The 20,362-nt window shown below is 48.0% G+C and overlaps 1 protein-coding gene across 3 annotated transcripts in view; it reads right to left on the bottom strand.

Moving 5' to 3' along the window:
• Positions 1-20,362, bottom strand: part of ZFAT (zinc finger and AT-hook domain containing) — a 233,530-nt gene that overhangs the window by 201,064 nt on the left and 12,104 nt on the right. The window contains exon 1 of one of the 3 annotated variants that reach the window (XM_038000102.2): positions 16,417-16,436. The exons of the other annotated variants lie outside the window; for them this stretch is intronic. The gene's annotated coding sequence lies outside the window, so the exon portion shown is untranslated. Of the gene's footprint in view, positions 1-16,416; positions 16,437-20,362 lie in introns of those variants that run through there. 3 annotated transcript variants of the gene reach the window in all.

Raw genomic sequence — 20,362 nt, forward strand, 5'->3', positions numbered from 1 at the left:
CATGGCACATGTATACCTATGAAACAAACCTGCACATTCTGTACATGTATCCCAGAACTTAAACTCTAATTTGAAAAAAAAAAAAACATTAGCCAGGGGAGGTAGCATACACCTGTAGTCCCAGCTACTTGGTTGGCTGAGGCAGGAGAATCGTTTGAAACCAGGAGGTGGAGGTTGCAGGGAGCCACGATCACGCCACTGCACTCCAGCCTGGGCAACAGAGTCAGACTCTGTCTCAAAAAAAAAAAAAAAAAAAAAGAATTTGAAGCAAAGTCACTTGTGGGGAAAGAATGTAAAGAAAGCACGGTAGTTTGGCTAGAGCATAGTAATCGGATTTTCTGGCTTTCAAAAATTTGGATTGTAATAAAAAGAAACTTTGTGCTATTTTTACAGTTTTCAGGACAAATAAATGTGTGTATTGAGAAACAATAAAATTAACATATTTGAGTACCTTTTTTGAAAAACGAGGGAGGGTAAAGGGATGTAAATGGTGGGAAGCTTTCTACACTTCACTCACACAAATCAAACGGCAACAAACAGTGCTGCATCTTGACTGCAGGAGTAATGACACAAATCTACACACAATAAAAATGGATTCAAACTATACACACACACTGCACCGGCACCAATTTCTTGGTTTAATATTGTATGACAGTTACATAAGATGTAACCAATAGGTTGGGATAATAAAAAAAAAAGTTCTAGAGATCAACGGTGGTGATGGTTACATAACAACACTAATGTACCTAATGCCACTAAACTGTCTACCTAAAAATGACTAAAATGGTAAATTTTGTGTTGTGTATATTTTATATTTATTTTAAAAATGTAAACCACTTTTGGGTAAACTGGGTAAAAGGTACGTGAGATTTCTGTATTATCTTTACAACTTCCTGTGAATCTGTAATTATTTCAAAATACACATTTAAAAAAAATAACTGTGGCAAACAAAAAGAGTCTGGATCTTCTGGAACAAACAATAATTTTGAGAAGATCATGTACACTGCTAGGTGGCTTATCCATGATCACAGTCAATCCCAACTACCCTGGAAGATATGTAAGGCTCAGAAAGGTAGAGGGAGGCAGCTCCCAGAGGCACACCCAGAATGCAGCCCAGTGAATGTGCCCATCTCTGAGCGCTGGTAGGGAAGTTTGGGGTCTGAAGGGCTGGCTATGGACCCTACACCTTTGCCCAGTTGGTGGGAAGAGGCAGGGTCTGAAGGGCTGGCTTTTGCCACACGTTTGCCCACTGCCTTTCATACCACCTGTACTCATTACCTGCAGTAACAGCCTCACCAGCCCAATGCCAGCTTCCCCTTAGCGATGATGCTGCCGACACAGTAGGCACTCAACAAGTGCTAGATGATCTGGTTATTACAAAATGATTAACCATTTATCAGTGCCCTCAAGAAGACAAAATGCTACATTATGAGACTATTACATTACTCTGTTTAAAAGCCCCAGATTAAAAATCTCTTACTTCTTCTCCTTGATTAGTATAAATCATCCTCCCTGCTTTGTAACTATCTTTTACTTGGATTTATTAACTTTAGAGAGAGTCCAACAGCCAAAAGTAAGACCCTATTAAATTATCTATCTTATGAGGAGAGGAGTAGGGTGGCAAATTCTTTCTGAGTTATACTTTTGTTTTCTTGTTTTTCATTTGTCCTTAAGTTATTAATTTCCTAAGGGCCAGCAGCTTCCCAATCGGAATGGAAATATTTTAACAACATAAAGCTGGATTGCTGTCATATCCAGCGTAAAGAATAGTCTCATACATGCAGATGAGTAAGGTTTAAAATACCTTTTTTTATATATTCAGGAAAAGAGACTCAGGTTAGAACAAACATTTTCCTTCCATTTAGCTCATCTTGCAGAACTTTTAATCAGCTGTGAATAAACTATCAACTTCATTACCATCATCATACTTAGGGAAAACTTGCTGTAACCAAAACAATTGCATTGAAAGAGGAAGAAGCCGATGAGAAGGAAGGTTAAATTAATTAAACCCTCACCATGAGCCGGCACCACCAGAGGCTCATACGAGGCTTATTTAATTCTCACAACAATCCTGTGAAATAGGTTTTATTATTGTTATTTCCTCAAATCTAAGACAACATCTACTTTAGGGAGCATGGATATTTTACATACCACTAAAAAAGATAAAAACGCTGCCAAATAAACTCAGACACACTAGTTTCTCACCATACCAACTGGAAGCTGCCTCCTGATCTTAGAGATGCTAAAATCTAAGTCTGGCCGGGCACAGTGGCTCATGCCTGTAATCCCAGCACTTTGGGAGGCTTAGGCGGGCAGATCACTTGAGCTCAGGAGTTCAAAACCACCTAAGGGACGTGGTGAAACCCTGTCTCTACCAAAAATACAAAAACTTAGCCAGGCGTGGTGGCGCCTACTCGTGGTCACAGCTACTCAGGAGGCTGAGGTGGGAGGATCGCTTGAGCCTGGAAGGCGGAGGTCGCAGTGAGCAGAGATCGTGCCACTGCACTCCACTGTAGGTGCAGAGTGAGACTCGTCTCAAAAACAAAATAAAATAAATAAAATAAAATAAAATAAAGAAAAGTATTTGAATCAATGAAGTTCAGTAACATTTCCATATAACTGGGCAGGCTGGATGTGAGCTGGGGAGAGCCTGGTTCCCAGTCCCGGCTCCCGTCCCTGTAAGGCCCCTTTTCCCCAGCATGCTGTACACACTCAGGCTGTAAGCCCGGCTTCTGAGCTCACCTCTATGCCAGCACGACAGCCCTGCTTTCAAGGGAGAGGAGATAAACATTTCCTGAGTACCAGAGGCTTTCGCGCTCCCTCTCACATTTGATCCGGACAAGCTGGGTTGCTGCTAGCCGTTAAGGCACCTCGGTGAGAACTGGACAAACGCACCCTTCCTTAAGACACTAGCACCCCCTGTCAGAAAATGGTCATAACATATTGAGTTTGTTGGAACAAGACACTTTGCAGCCATTTGTGGAAAACTCATAATAAACATACAAATTCATTATGCGAAATGTGCCCTCTTAAAAAGTGGCTCCCTTGCAGGCATGGAGGATACAAGAAAAAAAAAAGAGGTGGCTCCTTTGTGCAGTGTGTAACCTGCACAGCTGTACACAGTAGCTCTGCAAATGTGTCAGACAGAAAGATATGATTATCACACGTTACAGATGAGAAAGCTATAATTTGCCTAAGAATCAAATACAGGCCTGTAGGGTTCCACAGCTACTTGATGAGTCACAAGGAGCTTAAAAATTAGGTAAGAAAGCAGCTTGTATGTGTGCACATCTACATATGAACATACTAACCACATGCCACAGGAGCATGTGCGGAGAAGGCAGAGATCTCTGTGGCTGGAGCACCTGGAAGAGGTTTGTCAGAAAAGGGGAAGTTGAACTGCTCCAGGAGGTGGCTAGACAGCTGGAGGAAGGAGAGGAGAAGGCAGTGGAAGCCACGTAGCCAGTGGGGGACAGAACCAAGAGCCTCATCTGCTGGAAGAGCCTTGAGTGTGAGGAGAGGACAGGTTAAAGACAGGGCAGACACACTGAGAGCTGCGGCGGCTCCTCCAAGAGCCCCCCACAGACCAGTACTTGGCCAGGAATGGATGCAAGAAGCTCCTGCCCCCCAGGCAGGTGGCCCATCCCAGAGGTCTGGAGACAGCGGATGGGGGCACTTAGAAAGCCTGCCCTGTCTGATGCGGCAGCTGCCTCCCAGGTCCAGCCCCTGGAGGCCCAAATATTGAACTTGTAGTTGGAATCCCCTGATTTTTAAGCACTGGCCATCAAATAAGATTTTTCTGGGAAAGAAAAAAAAAAGAAAAGAAAAAAACCTCTGCAGCCTCTGCAGACCAAACAAAGCAAATCTGCAGGTTAGGTCTGGCCTGCGGGTTGCCAATTTGCAATTTCTGATAAAAGGCTTTCCACTTGGATGACTAGGGGAAAGTTGTTAACTTACAGGGGAAAAGCCAAGGAAACTGGTCTGAAAAAAAAACAGAGACACACAGACCATGAGACAGAGAAAGAGAGGGATATTGAGAGGGACCAAGGAGAGGACCCAGCACCTTCTGCCCATCCACCCAGCTCCCTAACACCCCATACCAGTGCCTGGCTTGGGTAGATGGAAGACAATTAGTGTGATTTTGCTAGATTAGAGATTTTCTCTGAGTTTTTCAGATCTTCCACAATAGGAATTACACATGTAATCCAAAAAATAAATAAATTTTAAAAAACACTTATATGGGTGTTAGAAATAAAGGGATAGCAACTGACAAAATAATAAGATCTCCCTCTTAGGGGACGAAGACTTACTGATCACCAGACCGCTTTGGCCTCAGACACGTCAACTTGTCTTGGTCAGGACCAAACACTCATTCAAGACCGAGATCAAGGCCAGGGCTGCCCATACCACAGGGACATGCCAGCTCTGGACACAGCTGCTGGGTTCCTGGTATTTCTCTTTGACGTTGATTAGATGTTTGACTGTGCAGCGTAGGGATATGTCTTACACTTCTCCCTTCCTTTATGTAATAAAGATATGTTCATTGATAAAATGACCCAAAAAATAAAAGAAGACAGGAAACTAGTTTAACCAGCAGCAAGATAGATTTAGATTACGTGGGGAAAAGGCATTCTTGGCATAAAAGTTTCATTCATTGCAACGAGAAACTTGGTGAGTGTGGCAAGTGTGGGCAGCCTAGCCTCAAAGTGCCAGATTCCAGAGCTGCAAATGTGTGGGCTGGATGTAAGGAGGGCCCAGGTGAGCAGATGGTCCGCCGGGGTTAGAGGAGGCCAGGCAGGAAAAGGCACAGGAGCTCCCAGAGCTGGTGTTCTAGGAGTTTCCACGTGTCAGTCATGGGAAGGAGAGGAAGACATCAAGACTTCATGGCACAATGTGGCACCCCCACCCTCCCCTGCCCCAGCCACCAGCTGCAGGGAGGTGCTTACGCTGCCTCCTGTTGGTCACACACACATTCCTATTAGTGACCACACTGGAACCTCCCTGCTGTCCTGGGAAACAGCCGAGTACATGGTGTCATCCCCATCACCACCACCACCGTCATCATCCCCTTTTTACAGAGCAGAAACCTGGGGCTCAGGTGAGTTAGCGAGTTGCCAAAGGAGCCCCCAGCCAGATAAATTAAAAAGCCAGAACTTAACCAAGACCCTCCAAGTCGACCACCACATCTGCCTACCCCCCTGGTGCCTAGCCCTGCCACGGGAAATCGCTTGTTATTTCCTGTAATGCTCACAGAGAGCAATACTGCGAGGAATGTAAGTCTTGGTCTCCCCAGCCCACAGCCAGCGTCATGGTTAGAAGGACATTTCAAATGATTAATTACAACTAAGAAAAGGAGCTACATGGAGAAGGGGACTTTGCTGTGTTTGTTATAATTTACTACAGCAATTCATTTTGGGCAGCAACAGCGGGAAAATAACAGTATGCCAGATGTAAGTGATACCAACCCACCCAGACCACATACTTAATGAGCATGCCCACTGCACAGGTTGGCAGCAGGTCCAGAACCAGGGAACAGTGAACCACCAGGTAAGAGGCAGACAGGCTTTTAGCAAAACAACACTGGGAGTTACCGTCAGGCAGAAAGTACAGAGCTTCATCGATGGGAGGGCGACATACACGTGCTAACACCACCCTCCGGTGGCCCATCAGGGCACTACAGCTGAATGGCCATAATTTTAAAAAACATGGCTAGTGTTTACTGATTGCCTAACTCTTGGCTGGTGCCTTCCCCGTCACCCCACTTAACCTTCACATTAACCCAGTAAGTGAGGGGCTGCTGTTCCCATCTTAAGATGAGTTAACTGGGCCAGGTAGGGGATTACAAGGTGATACAGCAGGTGGACACACAGCAGGGCTGCAACCCAAACACACATCCTTGGCCCAGGACCAGACTCCGCTGTCCTTCCTAGGTGGAGTCGCTGCTGCTGCTGGTCCCCAGAGCGGGTGCAGTTGCCCTAACAGCTCAGATGCCCTGGCCAGCCCCAGCAGGTAACTCAGACCAACTCTGACCACAGACTGGCCGCCACCTGGCCAATTCTCAACCTGAGTAAGTTATTTTCAACTCTTATGGGACTTTCCCGTGTATGCCCACATTTCTATGTGACAGAAATGACATGGAGAGGAATAAACCTAACCCAGGATCCAGGTAGCATGCTTCCACTGACATGGCTACAAGGCAGGCACAACCACCCTGCCCTGAGTCCGGGTTATCCTGGGTTGGGGGCTGGGACCAGAGACTTCTGGGGTGCAGGGGAGTTCCGCTTCCAGATGTGACACTGGTTACTCACTGGTTATGCAGTGAGTTCAATTTGCGAACATTCACTAAGCTGTTTATCCTATGCATACTTCTCTACATGCATGTAACACAGTAATCTAAGAAAATGTGAACAGCAAATTTGAAAGGAAAAGATAATAGGGAAAAAAAAACAATATTCTGATTCACAAGTAAACCTCTCATTTAAAACAATACAGATCGGGACACTACTTTGGCCCTCGTAGCCGTGTGACCCTGTGCACACATACTTAGCCTCTCTGAGCTTCAGTTTCCGTCTGCACAGGGCTGTAGAGAGGACCACAGGACATCACGAAGACGACGTGCCTAACTTAGTACCTGGCCCCTCGGAGGCACCATTGTACACAAAGCAGTATGAGGGGTACCCGCCTGGTCAGGAGCCCAGGCCTCTGAGCTCCTTAGTGGCTCTCATACTTCCAGTGGATGGATTCTGCATACGTCTCTGAATTTCTTTATCCCTCACAGTGTCTCTTCTGAAAGAAGAGTAGCCCACATTAAAAGTGGCCTTGGAGTGTTTGAAAGTGGAGCCTAGTCTTCAGGCCTTATGCAGAGGCTAACGTGCAGAGACACAGAGACAGCATCTTGAACCAAAGCAAGGGTGTGGGGCAGACTCACCAGCACCCTCCTCCCCTTCAACCTGCAGGGACGCAATATGAACCAACCCTCCTGCCTCCTGCTGCTCCCCTGCCCATAAATCATCCCCAAGGTGCCTCCCTCCCGGCTCTGAGGCTCAGTGGATTGAAGTTCCAATAAATGCACACCCCTAATTTGTGAAATGATTATCATGCATCTCATAAAATGCTGATGAACATGCCAAATCCCATAGCTCACACAGTTAACGTGTTTATTAAACGCAAGAGAGAAATCCCGTGGGTGTTTCTTTGCTGAAGCTGGATTAACAAAATAAAATGAGAAATACTCAGCATCAGCTATAATTAAGGCTGGGCCAACAGTTGCATTATAATTTTATGCATACACATCTCTTCCATGCTGAAACTTGGCATAAATTCTTTTAAGTTATTTTTAAGCACTCTCAAAATGAGAGCCCCTGGGCAATGGAATATATTCACATTTAACACAATAATCATAGCTTTAAAATGTGGCCCTCAGGAAAGCAACACAAATCATTTTACATAAACAGGAACAGCCCCCCATCCTGAGAGCAGATGTGTGGGAAGGGCTGAGGGTATAGGAACACCCCCTGCCCCACTGCAGACCCTGGACAGCACAGCTCCCCACTGACAAACTGACGAGGTGGCCCTGAGGAGCCTCCTACCCACAGCTCTCAGGCGATGCCTCTAAGTAACCAAGTCTCTGTGGTCATTTCCACATCAAAAGTAAAAGGAGCAAAATCCTCTCCCATCTTCTAGTGTATTGGGGAGAAGTAGCAATGCCCATCACGACCACACGTCCGGGTTGCCAGCTGTTGGTCTGTGTTGCTTTAGCGTATTTCGGTTCCTCTGTGGGGTCGGTCTACCTCTCATCTCGCTTCTGAAGTAAAGGGCCGCCTGAAAGCCAGCTTCAGCACTGAGTTCGGGTCAGAAGCCCCAGGTTCAAACACCATGGCAAACCCCATGGCATCACCACTTCCGTGTGACTGGAGCTGCCTTTCCCTTCCTGAATCCGTATGGACTCAGCTCAAAAATGCAGATAACCACAGCTGCCCGGGTAAGAATGACGGGTGGTGGGGGGATCTTGTGGTGGGGGTCTTAGGTAGGGGAATACTGGGAAAAGGCTTTGTAGGCTGCTAAAAACAGCGTCGATGCTGAAGAGGAGAGAGAAATTTTTAAATCCAGAAACGTTCAGCTGGATAGCTAAAGCTACCTACTGGGTCTCTAGTTGCTTCTGCTGTCCTCTAACACACATCTATACAAATACACATACACACACGTAAACATACACATACACACATGCACCCACAAAACACGCATGCGTACATACACAAATGCACATACAGCACACATGCGCACACACACACACACACACTTTCTTTAGGGAAACCAAGGACACAGGCAATTCAGAAGCTTTTTGAGAGACAATATAAACAACACAGCACCAACAATGACAGCAAGTAGAAATAAGGGATCCAAATCCCAAGAGCTGGGAAGAGAACGAGTCACGAGGAAGGGGAGAAGAAGGTGGGGGAGACAAAGGGAAGAAAAGGAGCCAGGACTTGGGTTTCCAGAGTTTGAGCCACAGCAGGTGCTTGGAGGAGCTGTCAGGAGCCCTGCAAGGGAGCAGAAAATTGCCACCCAGTTCCAGCTCTGGAAACACAACACTCGTTCAGGGTCCTACATGCCACCTTCGACCTCCGCCCTCTCCCTCAGGGGCCTCAAATTCTACCCGCATTTTCTATCCCATTGCATCCTCAACCCATCAAGAGAAGGAAGAGACCAAATAAGAGCTTGCTGCAGCCTCAGGGAACCGAGAGCTGCAGTAGGTGGGATTCAACCCGTTTGTTCATTAGACGTGTCCAGCCATGGTTTCCACACTCTGCTTCCTGGGGTTTTCAAGATGCACGGAGTTTATTCCAGTGAAGCACCAAACACAGTGCCTGGCACACAGCAGATGAAGGTGCTGCCTGCACTTTTCCCTGTTTCTGCAGTTTACTAACATCACACTGAGGTAGAAGGCAGGCAGGACTCAACTCCGGACCAGACTGAAGACTGGTCAAAAGTGGGAAGAAGGGCCCAAAGCACCTCTCACTGCCCATCACCATAATACATGCCCACCAGCACCGTAACAGTTTACCATTGCAATGGCAACACCCAAAAGTTACTGCCCCTTGCCATGGCAACACGGGAAGTTACCACCCACTTTCTGGCTATTTCTGAATAACCTGCCCCTTAATTAGCACATCATTGCAAGTGGGTATAAATATGGCTGCAAAGCACTGCTACTCTTGGCGCTCTGCCTGCGGGGTAGCCCTGCTCCACGGGAGCGGTAACACTGTCACTGCCTCAATAAAGCTGTTTTCTACTACCACTGGCAGCTCACTCTTGAATTCCCTCCTGAAGGAAGCCAAGAACCTGCCCCGCATCAACACCATGGTGGGTGAGAATTCCTGCCAGACAAAACCCAAGTCCTTGGAAATGCTGACTCTACTAAGCCTCCTTCCCTTAATTCAGGGATGTTTTAATTCAACAAAGATGTGATTCGCATGTTACGATAGAGAGCAGAGGCAGCCATGAAAGAGAAAAACGAGTAGAATTTCCAGCGGTCAAGGTAGTCAATCTACTAGGTGAAACAGGCTTGAAAACAATATATAAGGCCGAATTCAATCAACAGCTACTTTGTTCTTAAAAGGTGCTAGGCACTGCTCCTGGAGATGGCCTCCCTGCCAGGGACACTTCCTCGAGTGGAGGACACAGACAGATGTGTGACTCTGCGCAAGGACACGCACTCCAGCCCAGGTCTGTGAAAGCACGGGGCAAGAGGTTGGATGCTTTGTCCAGGCCAGTGCTATCCAACAGATACACAGCATGGCCACTGATGTCATTTAAAATGTTCTGGTAGCCATATTAAAATAAAAAGAATCAAGAAAAAAAATAATTTTAATGATGTTTTCTTTAATCTAGTATATCCAAAATAGAATCATTTAACTTATAATCCACTTTCAAAGATCAATGAGAAATTTTAAATTTTTGCACTAAGTCTTCAATAGCCAATGTGTTATTTTTCACCTACAGCACATCAAAGTTCGGACTAGGCACGAATCCAGTATTCACATTATTTCCAGAATACTAGGAAACTTTTTCCCTGCAGACGAGAGAGATGCAGTACACCGGTTCTACTCCCTGACCTCCAGCAGGAAATGCAGTACACAGGTTCTACTCCCTGACCTCCAGCAGGGTAGTAGAAGCTTCCAACACTCCCAAACTCTTCGCGATTTACTGAGTTAGGAAAATCGAGACTAAGAATTAGCAGATTTAGAACCTGTAGACCAGAGTCCCTGTCTGCACTGTTACAGGAGAGGCAGATGACAGACGAACATTTTCATTTATTATTGTCACAGGTTTAAAAGCTGACTGTGTGCTCAGGGATCCTGAGGTCCTTATCAAGGAGATAAAAAACAGGCTGGGCAGGAACTGGAGGCAGATGTGGAAAACATGCAAATTCAATTCCAAATGTTCGCTTTACAAAAGTCTGAGATTGGCCTCAGTTATATCAGTCTCAGTTACATAAAATGTTCTGATTTTCAAAATTAAACCTGAAGAAAGAACTTCCCCTTAGTATTTAGATGTGTCTAGGGTCTTTTCAAATTCCAGAATAGAGCTTTAAATTTGAGGAAGGAGAGCCACTGGAAAAAGAATAATTTTCCAAACCATCCCCTCAACTCATCCCCAGCCTACCAAAATGATCTGGCCCATTTTTCCTGGTAACCAAAATATAAAATAAATATTTAATGTATTATCCAAATATCTGGGCTGTTCAGTTTTTATTAGGAGAAAAGAGCAGAATTCTTTTCATTTATGTGCATTGGCCTCATAATTCAACACTAAATGAATGCCTGGCATCTGTCACTCACCATGCTAGGTGCAATCAGAAATGAGGAAGACACACACCCTCCCCTTCAGGAACATAAATAAGCAATTCCATTTTGTTTATGAGAATAATTTTACATGACTGTGGTGTTATTTATAATCTAGTTTTGTAGACTCTTGCTGTTGGAAAGGACAGAGTGTCCAAGTCCAGCTTCCCAGCCAGTGTCTAAACAAGGTCAGAAAGCCCTACCTGACCCTCCCCTTGATGCAGGGGCATCACTGTGGGCAGCTGCCACCTGTGTTTACACCACTGGGAGCCTCAGAAAGGCTGCCCCCCTTCTCCTCACCACACTAGGCTAGTACAGCCTCAGGGTGTCCCTGGCAAGGCCAGTCTCTCCCATAGCCAAGTGCCGTAAGCATCTGAACAAGCTATCCAGTGGCCCTGGGTCTTCTCTCCTGCAGGCGTGGCATCCTGGCCCTTCAGCTCCATGCTCAGGCGGGGCCTGCACTGTGATGGTGGCCAGGAGACCAGTCTCCACTGCAGCGGGCGCCTCCACAGACAGGGTATCTCCCAAGCCACCTGTAGCAGGACCATTCACACACATGTCCCCTAGGGGGCGATAAAAGACAAAAGAGAACTCCGGCCACAGGGCAGCTTGTTCTGGCCTGCAGGCTTGCAATTTTGCAAGGTGAGGAGGACGAGTAAGCAAGCATCTGCTCGCTGGTTTTCAGACTTTTTATTAATTCAGGAACCTCATTCTTCAAGTCTCAGCTCCATCTTAGCTTTCTCAGAGAGACTTTTCGTAAATCCCCTTCAATATTAATGAGGTCTCTGATACTCCCTCCTGCTTATTTGCCTTGCAGTATGACCACAATTTGTAATCACGGATTTAATGCTGTGCTGGTTTAACCTGTCTCCCTCAATAGATTGTAAGCTCCAAAATCATCAATATCATTTAATTCAAAATATAGTAAAGTGCTTTAAAAGATCCATGTTAAAGCTATAAAAGATACTTATCTGCACTTCCTTTATCATGAAAACCAGAACATTTCCAGAGTGTTCACTTAAGAATCCCTGAGAATAATCTGAACTAACTGAACTAACTGAACCCTCCCAGGTTCAAGCGATTCTCCTGCCTCAGTCTCCCGAGTAGCTGGGATTACAGGCACCTGCCACCACAGCTGGCTAATTTTGTATTTTAGTAGAGACAGGGTTTCTCCATGTTGGTCATGGCTGGTCTCGAACTCCCGACCTCAGGTGATCTGCCCACCTCGGTCTCCCATAGTGCTGAGATTACAGACATGAGCCACCACACCGGCCTGAACTAAATCATTCTTCACTCTCATTTTCTAGAAAAAGAAGATGGTGTGCCAAGAAAGAAAAATCAGGCTCAGGGTGGGAAAGCCCCCAGTCCAATCCCCAGCAGAGGAGAAAACCAACTTCTCTGATCCTCTGACTCCTCATCTATAAAACGGGAATAAATGCAAATCAGAATGGTGGTTTGAAGGAAGAGAAACCAGAATCAAGACAAAGCACTAGAAGAAAGATGCTTGCTGAAGGGTTTCAGAATGCAGGTGTCAGCAGTGGTGCCCCATCCCTACCTCAATGGGGTAAGTCCCTTCAGGGCCACAGCCACCCAGGACTTCCACTCCTTCCTGGAAATTTACACCCTCAGCCCTCTGCCATTCCCTGTTCATGCCCCACAAACGAAAAGAAGTGAAACTCAGTCCTTTCACTGAAATACGCTCGCCTCCAAAATTCACCTAGTCAGAGGATGAAAGTAAATAAAATAAACAAGTATGGGAGGAAATCCTAAAACAAAATACAAACAAACAAATGAACAAAACCATACTTTAAATGAATAACCATAATTGCACTGAAATAGGAGACGATCAACCCAAGTAACTTTGGAAGCTGCTGTTTACACCAGATGCCTCAGGCTAAAGAGAAGAAGAGCTCTAATTAAATACTGAACTCTAGGTAGCAGGCTTCTTTTTCACAAAGACATGGTTTCCTGATTCTGAAACTATTTTTGGTATAGTCCAGGACTGAGTAAATAAGTAACTATACTATGGATACTGAGATCCAGAATTTTCTTTGTCAGAGAAGGGAGTTATCATGGAAAGGGGAGAGGACAGAATACACTGTGTTGTTGAATTGCAACTGGAAAAATCCATGTGAACTCAATGATTTTTAAGAGGGAAATAGAGATTGTGTAGGTGTGTACTGAGTTTAGATATATGTATGTCTCATATATGTACAGACATCCCTCTGTTTCCTAGCTGTGTTTCTGAGAGGGCACAGAGGCAATGACACCCAGCTCACCTAGTTCCCAGACCTCCGATTCTAAATGCCACTCTCCACTAAAAGAAACCAGGCCTCCTTGTAGAAACAGCTGATTCCAGAGCTGGAACAGGGAAAGCACAAAATGAGCCCAGAATATCTTGTACCAGAAAGCAAGGAAGTCCTCACAAAAGCGGGGGCATGCTGAAGGAACACAAAGGCCCACTTTAACACAACTGGCCAAATATGGGGGAATCTGAGCATCAAATTAAACAATGAGAAAAGATTACAGACCACTGACTAAAATAAGCATTCCTGAGTCTACGCAAATATAAATCAAGGAAAAGAGAACATTCTTGCTTACACAGACAACTAGTAAAAAAAAAAAAAAAAAAAGGCAACAATGTGAGGTACGGCTATGTGAATTAGCTGATTGTGATAATCATTTCACAATGTATGCCTGCATCAGAGCGTCACATTGTATACCTTACATACATACAATTTTTGTTAATTATACCTCAATAAAACAGGGGGAGGGGGGTGTGGAGAAGACAACTAGTAAGTGCGGAAGAAATGACAGAATTAGACACCCATCATGTAGCAGCCATCCTGATGCTAACCAACTCTGGCAAGAATCATCAATGGGTGCTGAAACTACTGAATGAAGAAAGTCCTTGGAGTGAGGAGTAGCAGGATAAACACACGGTCTCAAAGAGCTCACCACAAGGCATTTCATTACAAAGGGGAAATACAGTAACTTTACAGTGAAGCAACCTGACCTCCTCAAACGTGTGGCATCACCAGTAATGGAAAAAATCATGATCACATGCCTCCTGCTATGGTGTGCTGAGAACGCAGCATTATTTCTGCGAAATTCCTGCCCAGAAATGCAGAATTTAAATCCGCTCACGAGGAAGCATTCCACAAAGCCAAAGGGAGGTAGAGTCTACAAAATAACTGGCCCATACTCCACAAAAATATCAATGTCGTGGAATACAAGGCCAGAGGCAGCGCTCCAGATTCAGAGAGTGAAGAGACATGACCCTGGAATGCGGCACGCGGCTGGGGTGTCCTTCCGCCATAAAGGGTGTGGCTGGGACAATCAGTGGAATCTCAGGAGGAGCGCTGCACTGATGCTGTTTCTCATTTTGATAACTGAAACGTGGTTATGTGGGAGGACGCCCTTGTGTTTAGGAAGTAAACACCGAAGATACTTAGGGATAGGCAAAGGGGCATCAGCTCTGCAACTTTATCCCAAATGGCTGAAAGACAGGACAAAGCAATGTAGTAAAATACTAACATTCAGGAGACTGAGTGAAGGGCATATGAAAAGTTTTTGTACTACTCTCTCCATTTTTCTGTAAGTATAAATTATGTCATAATAACAGGTTAAATGAGAACAAACGCTACATCCAACATGCCTTCAGTATTTGAGAGTCTCAAGGAGAGGTCAACACAGAACAGGCTCCATTTAGACATCCTCCTGGTTCATTCGCCTCTCCTTCCCATCACTGGGTCTTCCCTGCCTCTCTAAAGACTCCAGAAACTCCAGATCCATGCGCTTTTACTTGCAGAAATTACAGCTCTAGTGTGCCCCTGTGCCCCCTCCCCACCGGAATCCTCAAATCAAGTTGGCTCAAAGAATAAAAGGTGTCCATGTAACCAAAGCCTTTCTCCCCAGAAGACATTCGGAGTATTAAATAGAAAAAGCAATTAAATCTATTACTGTAGTTATCACTATAACTACAGTTCCCTAAACCTTGCCTCATTATATATCTAAGGTCTTCATTTTTTAAAGTTGGAAAATTAGTTCTCAAAAGACTAACTGAAAAAAAAAAAAAAACATGAAAATGAAGTCACCTGGGAAAGGGAGGATTCTCATGCCCACAGCAGGACGGTCGTCCTACAAACTGACGGGTCTCAGGGCTTCAGGGGAGGCAGCCAGGCAGGGAGAACCCAGGAGAAGGCAGCGTCCAGAGGAGGACGAACCAACCATGGCCCAGGCAGCAACGGAGGAGCTCACTCCAGGCCCAGCGCAAGGGGGTTGCGTCCACATCCTCCCGGGGAGGCACTCCGGCCAAGAAGGCCCTTGCGGGCGCTCTGAGAAGTGAGAAGCCTCGGCTCTGCTTCCAGTAGGGCCCCTGGCCACCCTCTTGAGCAAATCCCATACCCCTTTCCCTCTCCATCTTTGTCTCTGAAAGGCAAGAGCCACTCCACAGCTGCCAGGCCCAGGTCCTCCGTCCGTAACTAACCATGCGCCGCCCCCAGGCCCAGCCATCTCCAACCAAGGAGGCGCCACCCTCCAGGCCCGGTCATCTTAACCAAGGTGGCGCCAGCCCCCAGGCCTGGGCCATCTCTAACAAAGGCAGCACCGCTCCCCCAGGCGCTGCCTGCCTCTCTAACCAAGAAGGCACCACCGCTCCCCAGGCCCAGGAGCATCTCTAACCAGGGAGGTACTGCCCCCAGGTCCTGCCCGCATCTCTAACCAAAGTGGCGCCACTCCCCCAAGTCTGGGCCATTGCTAACAAAGGCGGCACCGCCCCCCACTCAGGCCCAGGCAGCATCTCTAACCAAAGAGGCGCTGCCCCCAGGCCCTGCCCGCATCTCTAACCAAGATGGCGCCACCCCCTAGGCCTTGGCCATCTCTAACAAATGCGGCATCAACCCCCAGGCCCTGTCTGCATCTCTAATCAAGGAGGCGCTGCCCCCAGGCCCTGCCCGCATCTCTAACCAAGGAGGAGCCCATCCGCAGGCCCAAGTCCCATCTCTAACGAAGGAGGTGCCACCCCCCAGAAGCCCAAGTCTCTAACCAAGGAGGTGCCACCCCCAGGCTCTGCCTGCGTCTCTCACTAAGGAGGCACTGCCCCCAGGCCCTGTCCGCACCCGCATCTCTAACCAAAGAGGCACCACCCTTAGACCCTGGCCCCATCTCTAACCAAGGTGGTACCACCCCCAGGCCCTGGCCCCATCTCTAACCAACGTGGTACCAACCCCAGGCCCTGGCCCCCTCTCTAACCAAGGAGGTACCACCCCCAGGCCCTGGCCCCATCTCTAACCAAGGAGGTGCCACCCCCAGGCCCTGGCCCCATCTCTAACCAAGGAGGTGCCACCCCCAGGCCCGGGCCATCTCTAACCAAGGAGGCCCCCCCGGCCCAGGCCGCATCTCTAGCCAACCAAGGCAGCCGGTGAGTCCTGGGCCACCCTACAGAGCAGCACGGCATTCCTGCCAGGAATTGCTATAGGCGACCAGGAGTGGAGAACAGCCCAAACACCTCTCAAGCCACCGAAGAATCAACACGAAAGTTCAGAGTGGAAACTCGCATCGGGAGAATTACCTAGTAAACCTCCACCGAGGGCAGAGTAGAAGGGATGCTGGGCGCCTCCGCCGCTTCCCACGGAGCATGCAGAGGTGAAGACACTCCCTCTCCATCTACACCCTTCCTTCCCAGACTCGCGCACTCTCCTAGGAAGCCCCACCACCCTAGTTATCCCCGGCAGGCGCCACCCACCCGCGCTTCTCTCCAATACGCGGCTACAGCCCTGCCCAGGTGGGACAAGGCAGCCTGCCACCACGGAAGGCTCCGATTGGCCCAGAATGAGCACATGACACCATCCACAGACCAACCAGCACTCTGAGGGGGTGTGGCCTGAGGCTGGTAGCCGTCCCCGCCCAGCAGGGGGCCCTCCTAGGTCTTGGGGACCCGCTCCAGTCTCAGGAGGCTGCAGGCGAGAAGCGCCCGGCATCTAGAAAAACTTGGACTGTACATATCTCTCTCAGGCATATTAAAGGTTTCTGAGCTGCCCCGTCAGGAAACTCATCCAACAATTTTTTTTTTTTTGGAGACGAGTGTCGCTCTGTCGCCCAGGCTGGAGTGCAGTGACTCGATCTCGGCTCACTACAACCTCCACCCGCCAGGTTCAAGCGGTTCTCCCACCTCAGCCTCCAGAGTAGCTGGGATTACAGGTGCCCGCCGCCACACCTGGCTAATGTTTTTGGCTTGCTTTTGGTTTGGTTTTGTTTCGAGACGGAGTCTGGCTCCATTGGTCTCGCTCCGTCACTCAGGCTGGAGTGCCGCGGCACGATCTCGGCTTACTGCAGCCTCCGCCTCCCTGGCTCAAGCAATTCTTCGCCTCAGCCTCCAGAGTACCTGGGATTACAGGCACCCGCCACCATGCCCAGCTAATTTTTGTATGTTTAGTAGAGACGGGGGTTTCCCTATCTTGGCCAGGCTGGTACTGAACTCCTGACCTTGTGATCCACCCGTCACAGTCGCCCGAAGTGCTGGGATTACAGGCGCGAGCCACAGCGCCCGGCCTTTTTTTGTATTTTTAGTAGAGAAGGGGTTTCACCGGCCGGGCGCGGTGGCTCACGCCTGTAATCTCAGCACTTTGGGAGGCCGAGGTGGGCGGATCACGAGGCCACGAGATCCAGCTAACACAGTGAAACCCCATCTCTACTAAAAGTACAAAAAATTAGCCGGGCGTGGTGGCGGCGCCTGTAGTCCCAGCTACTCCGGAGGCTGAGGCAGGAGAATGGCGTGAACTCGGGAGGCGGGGCTTGCAGTGACCCGAGATCGCGCCACTGCACTCCAGCCTGGGCGACAGAGCGAGACTCCATCTCAAAAAACTAAAAACTTAAAAAAAAGGAAGGGGTTTCACCATGTTGGCCAGGCTGATCTCAAATTCCTGGCCCCAAGTGATCCGCCTGCCTCGGCCTCCAAAAGCGCTGGAATTACAGGCGTGAGCCACCACACTGAGCCAGTACAACAATATTTAACACGCCCAGTGCTGAGCAACAGACTCCTATGTCACCTAGTCCCTCCTACCTGCTCAGACTGCACACAGAGAAAACTCCAAAAGCCCTGGGATAAGGGAGCCACCAGGGCCGGTCAGGAACACGCAGAAGGATGACCCGACCAAGGCCGGGGGCAGTGGCTCACACCTGTAATCCTAGCACTTTGGGAGGCGAGGTGGGTGGATTACCTGAGGTCAGGAGTTTGAGACCAGCCAGGCCAACACGGCAAAACCCTGTCCCTATTAAACATACAAAAAAAAAAAAAAAAAATTAGCCAGGCATGGTGGCAGATGCCTGGAGTCCCAGCTACTCCAGAGGCTGAGGCAGGAGAATCACTTGAGCCCAGGAGGTGGAGCCCAGTGAGCTGAGATCACGCCACTTCACTCCAGCCTGGGTGAAGGAGCAAGACTCCATCTCGAAAATAAATAAATAAATAAAAATAAAAAGAATGACCCAAATAATAGCAGGAGAAGGAGGCAAGGGAAGGTGGAAGAGACAGACAGCGTGCCCAGGAGAGGCAGCAGGAAAACCTGACAGTGCAGGACAGCCAACTATTTGGACACTCCAGTAGACTTGCTAAGGAATTCTGAACTAAAATAATAAGAGCAATAATAAAGAATGCCCTGATCAAATCTATGTTCCTTGCATCCAAGAATTCCAAACACCATGCCCCACCCAAATCGTTCATGCCCTGAGCCCCTCTTCCCTGGGACATTCTGGTAGAAGCATCAGAAGATCAGGTGAACCGTCAAAGTCACTGTGTCCCAAAGAGGAACTCTCCTCCTCCCACTCAACAGACCCAGCCTCCTGGATACCCCCAGGGATCCAGGGCACAGCACCCTCCTGGCCACCCAGCCACCCTCTCACCTTTGACTCCTCCCCCGGAAGGGCACCAAGAAACAGTCACCAAATCCCATCAATGTTCCTGTCTACCTACCGTCTAGCCATCAGTTCCCATCACCAAAACTCGTCTCCCAATTCAAGCCCTTCTGTGGGCATTTCTTATATAGTCTTCCTATTAGAGAGCAAAGACCAAAAAAAATTAAAAAGGAAAAGTACAGAATGTTTTTCTTGATTACTTTGTCTTCTAAAAATTGACAGCAGGAGAAAGAGAAGAAGAGGAGAGTGAGATCGACATTAAAAAGGCAGAGTCAAAGCCTGGTGTTCCAGGGCACCTCATATTTCTGCAACCGTATCTCCATATTCCCCCATTTCCCTAAAGTCCGGTGATCTTAATCATTGCCCCTCACCCACTCCCTGCATTGCATAGGGAACTGAGCATAGAGCCAGGGTCCACACCTGAGAGCAGGTCAAACCCACCACAAGGGCAAAGAGTAAACTCTGGCAGGAAAGGGTTAATAACCCCCAAGTATGAAATGCTTCTGTCAATCTCTAAGGAACAGTAAGATCCAAAGAGGGAAAGGAACAGAGACATGAAAGCAATGACAACAGAGGAAATAAAAGGAGCTAACCCATGGCCTGCAGGTGTAAAGACCTGTACTTTGGGACCACACTGACCTGGGTGAGTCTGGCTGCACTCCTAGTGAGGAGTGGACTCTGTGCCATGACTCCAACCTGCTGAGCCCGTTTCCTAATCTGTATAATGGCAATAACAGCATCTGCCTCCCTGGGTCATTAAATTAAATGAGGTAGGGTGGGAAGTGCTGACAGTCCAGGTGCTCAAGAAATATGATGGAGTCCACTCAGTAGCCTGAGAAGAGCACAGTTTGGTTTGGGATGGAATAGCCCAAAGCTCAAATCCTAGCTGGACCACCTACCAGCATGAGATCAAACCTCTCTGCCCCTCTATTTCTTTGTCTGTAAATCAAAGATAATATCCCAACATCAGAGAACTGCAGTTACGCTGGCAGAGAACAATGGTTGGAAAGCACGTCCCACAGCACTGGGACACGGTGGAAGCTGGGAATGCAGATAACCTCTCTGGTGGTTAAGAACGTGAGTGCTGGAGAGTCATGCTGTCGGGATGGACAAGGCGCCAGGGCAGGAGCCTCGGCTCAGGCGGAAGGCTGGCACGCACCTGTGGGGAGCTAAGTGGCATGCGGGCAGTGGGGCCAAGGACAGCTGCAAGTCCTGTGCATCATCAGGCAGTGATATTCCCCGACAGACTTTGAAAAGCTGCAAGCTGCCTCTGATGGAGTCTTAGGCACTGAGTTCAACATGGCCTTGCTCAGCAAGAACTCTCAAGATCACCTCAAAAACACTTCCTGAGCAGCAGCCAGTTCAGTGTGTACCTCACCTGACTTGGTTCTTCAGAGAATAAAATCCTCAGATGAAGACATGTTTAGCCACAATTTTGTAGAAATGGAAACTGAGGCTCAAAGAAGTCACAAGAATGATCACATTGTGGGTCTAAAATGCAAAGCTAGGTCTCCGGGACTCCAAAGCCAGTGCTGTTTCCCAGAGCCCATATTTCTGGGGTGGGGGACCCCACAGACACCCAACTCAGCAAGAAGAAAGACCAAGGA

Source organism: Chlorocebus sabaeus, chromosome 8, assembly GCF_047675955.1.
Source record: "Chlorocebus sabaeus isolate Y175 chromosome 8, mChlSab1.0.hap1, whole genome shotgun sequence".
NCBI classification, from domain to species: Eukaryota; Metazoa; Chordata; class Mammalia; order Primates; family Cercopithecidae; genus Chlorocebus; species Chlorocebus sabaeus.